Below are 5,113 nucleotides of genomic sequence, written 5' to 3'. Positions count from 1 at the left end.
AAAGGAATTTTTTGCACAGAGGAATGCAGCATTTAATCTTCTGCCTTAACACTTCTTTCTGTGTGTCGGGGTCACATTTCTTTTCGATGTCATTCTTCCAGAATTGATGTTTCACAACAACCAGACACTTGCTCTAATGTCAGTCGCACTGTTTCCCCAGTCTCCTGTTGATGTTACCAGCAATGAACATTTTGAATCAGATCCCTAAAGCACTGTGTGTAAAATGGGACATGTTTTAACAATTAACGTGAGGCTCACACCCCTGAATCCAAGATTAAGATTCTCATGCTCGACCGATTGACGTAGCCGGGCTTCTGCCAAATGCACCTTTTTGTGGCTGATTGCAGCCAGGCGCCTGTTGGCTCCGCCCCAGATGTTTAAACTTACTGTCGAGGAACTGCCAGGATCCTCTTGAATGGTGGACCAGGCTCGAGGGGCCGAAAGGCCTACTCCGGCTCCGAATCCTGACATGTTTATGATCTTATAACCTTTCACAGGAGAACAAACTCGCCCCTGAGCATGCATGAGGAGAAAGCTCCAGAAAATATTACCACCCGCTGAGCTTTCGCTTGTAAGTGTAAAGTCCTGACCCTGCAGTACAGACTCAGACGAGGCACATGCTGAAGTCAAGGTCACTCTGGACCTGCACCTTTATTTCACAGCTCTCAAGTGCCACACTTGCCTGAGACCTGCCTTTATATACCAGTGTGGAACAGGTATGCAGTGTCTCCTGCAAGTGCACCCCTGGTGGTAACGTATGCTTGTGGTTACAGGTCATATCTAGTTACAGTCATGTATAGCATGGTAAGATACAGTTATATACAGTAATGTGAGATACATGACCAAACTCTCCCAAGGTCTTATTATAGGTGTAGAACCAATACCTCGCCATCAGAATGCTTTCCTTCGGGTTCAGATGCTCCCGGACCAGTGTGCACAAATCATTGTACGATTTCTCTGTGGGTTCTGGAGGAAGCAGATTTTTCATGAGAACATACGTTGGTGCCCCGCAGACAGTGAGGCGAATTGCCCTTCGTTTAGCAGCGTTCGCTTCTCCTTCCAGCTCGTTGGCCACGAAGTATTGGTCGAGTCGCTCCAATTCCCAATCATCTCCCTCCGAGAATTTCTCCAGGATGCCCACTGTTCTCTGCATCGTTGGGTTCGACATCTGTATCTCGTCGCCAGTTGTTGTGTATGAATAAAGAGTCTGAGTGGATACTGTGAGCTCAAAGTAAAGTGTGACAGTATTTTATTGCAGGTCTCCAGAGTCCGTCTCCGGCCTGTGAGCCCTCCTTAAGTACCTATGCTCCCTTGGGACTCCAGGGGATGAGCCCTCTTGTGGCTGTACAAGGTACATACAAGTTTACATTTCTAAGAAAGATCCCCTCTCATTCTTCTGAATGCCAATGAGTAGAGGCTCAACCTTCTCAACCTTTCCTCATAAGTCAACCCCTTCATCTCTGGAATCATCCTAGTGAACCTTCTCTGAACTGCCTCCAAAGCAAGTATATCCTTTTGTAAATATAGAAACCAAAACTTCATGCAGTATTACAGGTGTGGCCTCACCAATACCCTGTATAGCTGTAGCAAGACTTCCTTGCTTTTATACTCCATTCCCTTTGCAATAAAGGCCAAGATTCCATTGGCCTTCCTGATCACTTGCTGTACCTGCATACTATCCTTTTGTGTTTCATGCCAGGTCCTGCTGTACTCCATTTAAATAATAACTTGCTCTTTGATTTTTTTCTGACAAAGTGCATGACCTCACACTTCCAATATTGTAACACAAATTTTTGCCCACTCACTTAGCCTGTCTATATCCTTTTGCAGATTTTTTGTGTCCTCCTCACACATTGCTTTTCCTCCCATCTTTGTATCGTCAGCAAACTTGGCTACATTACACTCGGTCCCTTCTTCCAAGTCGTTAATGTCGATTGTAAATAGTTGGGGTCCCAGCACTGATCCCTGCGGCACCCCATTAGTTACTGGTTGTCAACCAGAGAATGAACCATTTATCCCGACACTGTTTTCTGTTAATTAGCCAATCCTCTATCCATGCTAATATATTACCTCAACCCCTGGAACTTTTATCTTGTGCAGTAACCTTTTTTGTGGCACTTTGTCAAATGCCTTCTGGAAGTCCAAATACACCACATCCACTGGTTCCCCTTTATCCACCCTGTTTGTTACATCCTCAAAGAATTACAGCAAATTTGTCAAACATGACTTTTCTTTCATAAATCCATGCTGACTCTGCCTGACCAAATTTTGCTTTTCCAAATGTGCTGCTACTGCTTCTTTAATAATAATGGACTCTAACATTTTCCCAACCACAGATGTTAGGCTAACTGGTCTACAGTTTCCTGCTTTTTGCCTCCTTTTTTAAATAGGGTCGTTACATTTGCAGTTTTCCAATCTGCTGGGACCTCCTCAAAATCCAGGGAATTTTGGTAAATTACAACCAATGCATCCACTATCCCTGCCGTTGCTTCTCTTAAGACTCAAGGATGCAAGCCAACAGGTCCAGGTGATTTATCCGGCTTCAGTCATCACACGGGCTTGACAGAGCGAGGTATTCGTCCAGTGGCAAGGGTTAAACAAGACGACTGGAGACGAGCTCTGCTGCACGGACCCAGTGTGCACACATATCTCAGTGTACGCTGCTGTGCTGCCCCTGGGCCCCTGGCCCTGAACTCATGCCTCCCCTGGGCCCCGATCACATCCCTCCACTGTCTCTCGCCGCTCCTTCGCCCCGATCTCGCCGCTCCTGCTGTATCTGCCCACGCTCCAATCACTGACCTGGACCTTGATGACGTCACTCTTCGCTGCCGCCGCCCTCCTGCACCAGCTCGCGCTGCTCCCTGGAGTAGTCTCCCGGGACCTTCAAGCTGCTCCCAGGGCCGCTCGCCGTTCCTTTTATGGCCCCGACCTGCCGCTGGTGTTCTCCCGTTAGTGTATCCAGGCTGTGGGTGGCCACCCCGAGCGCAGCAGAGGGGTTTCTGCATTAGTTCTGGGTGGGGGCAGTATCTTTCCCCTTCTCTCTTCCTCTTGTCTCTATCCCTGTGCTTTTATTTCTCTATTTGTTCCACCTGTCTCAGTCTCTAGTGTTTAAAAGGGAACAAAAGATGAAATGGGTGTCATTGTGGAACAATTTACTTCACTCAAAGTTAGTTGCACTGCTGTTCGCCATGAGGTCAAGGTAGCTAGCCGTTGATATTCAGGTTCTTATATAAATATATATAAATATATCAACATCTATCATAACTGTTCCCTGGTGGTCGAGGGGTTAAGATCCGCCGCACTTACGTGGTAACGATACTCGATCAATTCATCGCATAAAAATAATTGAGGTCTGTGAGACGATTAATAATTGCTGTAATCACCATGAATACCATTACTTTCTGTGATAGACCGAGCTTACAGACTATCTGGCTTCTCCTGCCCTTTGCCGGGCACGTGTTCCGGGTTTAATTTTACAAACTGGGTGTGTTCACTGATCGCGGGGAGACGGTAGGAGGCTCTGTGGCCCCACTGTGAGGATGTGGAAGTGAACACGGTGGCTGGGTGATCCGTGACATTTCTGTAAAGGGCAGTGGAGGAGAAGGATTGAGAACTTGCAGTGTGGGACAGAAGTTGTTTCAGGTGAGCCTCCTCATTCCCGATCAGCACAGAGAGAGCTCACTGGTCAGCTCCCCTCTTTTGGGGCTATTATACCAGTGGTTTCTGTAGTGTAGTGGTTATCATGTTTGCTTTACAAGCAAAAAGTCCCTGGTTCGATCCCAGGCATAAACATTTTGTTTGAACTTGCCAAATGGGAACAATCGGAGGCGAGTTGAGTCTCCTGGCAAATGCTGCCTTATTTGCTGAGATTTGCAGAATTTGCTGTTTTTATTTGCTATTTATTCTCCTGGCAAAAGGGCTCCCTTATTCCTGAATTGCTCTTTATTTAACCAATAAATAGATAACTTTCAGTGAGAGAAAACGGATCCACCGGGGACCTTTCGCGTGTGAGGCCAACGTGATATCCGCTACACTGCAGCCCATCAAAGGGTGAGAAACCTCTGAATATAAAGGATGAGCTCACAAATATCAGGGGCAGTGCAGTCTGGTCAACGTCAAACCCTCCTTTCTTATTCAGCAGTGGCATGAACGGGAGTCAGACGCCACAAAGTTTAATTAAAGACATAAATACAAGTAACACTTCTAAATCTTTTCACTGTAAAATTCTTTTACTTTATTTGAAATCCTGCTGCATTGAATCTGAAAATGAGCACCCTAGGATTTTATCTTCACTACTGATTCTATTTTCTGTGCACGGTCGGAATAACCGGTGCTGTTAAATTTGACAAAAGTTGCCCCAGATTCCTGGTGTCATCAGCAATGAAGATTTTGAACCAGACTCCTAAAATACAGTGAGTAAAATGGGTCAACATGCATAAGAACATAAGAAGATAAGAAATAGGAGCAGTAGTCGACCAAATGCGCCTCGAGCCTGCTCCGACATTTAATACGATCATGGCCGATGGAATCATGGACTCAGGTCCACTTCCCTGCCCACTCCCCAAAGCACAGGACAAATGATTGAAGTATCGACTCTCCCTCAGTTAGCATTTCTTTCATTGTGCAAAAGAAGGTGAGGGGTTAATTAATGATGCTTTCCCGTGAAAACAATACAAAAGTTTAAGAAAAAAACATACGGTGACTGGCAGGTGAGCGCTGCTTCGGACACCTGGTGGGAATGGGCGGGGATTTTAAAGCCCCTTGTATTGTGAAACCTTCATATCGCCGAACATCTCAGACTTCATGTGTGGACCTTGTCAGGCAATGGTAGCATGCCTGACTCCAAATCGAAAAGTTGTGTGTTCTAATCATGTTGGGGTTGCAATTATTTTCAACATTGTTCTTCCAGAAAATATTTTCTTTGCTGTTTGGCAATAACCAGACGCTTGCTCCAAGATCTGTCTCACTGTTTCCCCGGTGTCAGGCAGAGATACGCCTGCTGCCCTCATTTATTTCATGTGTCAGGACACAAAAGTTCAAAATCAATCTGCAGGTGGCCACATCTAGCATTGAATACTCAGGGTGGCGGAGTGGTTTAAGGTGCTGTGTTCAG

The 5,113-nt window shown here is 45.9% G+C and overlaps 1 non-coding gene across 1 annotated transcript; it reads left to right on the top strand.

Annotated features, from left to right (window-relative positions):
* Window positions 1–3,719: 3,719 nt before the first annotated feature.
* Window positions 3,720–3,792, top strand: trnav-uac (transfer RNA valine (anticodon UAC)). The gene has a single exon. It is a non-coding gene; the product is annotated as a tRNA-Val (tRNA).
* Window positions 3,793–5,113: the final 1,321 nt, after the last annotated feature.

The sequence above is a fragment of the Pristiophorus japonicus genome, unplaced genomic scaffold, assembly GCF_044704955.1.
Source record: "Pristiophorus japonicus isolate sPriJap1 unplaced genomic scaffold, sPriJap1.hap1 HAP1_SCAFFOLD_112, whole genome shotgun sequence".
Lineage (NCBI taxonomy): Eukaryota > Metazoa > Chordata > Chondrichthyes > Pristiophoridae > Pristiophorus > Pristiophorus japonicus.
The sequence above is the reverse complement of the archived record's forward strand: the minus strand, read 5'-3'. Positions and strand labels throughout refer to the sequence as shown.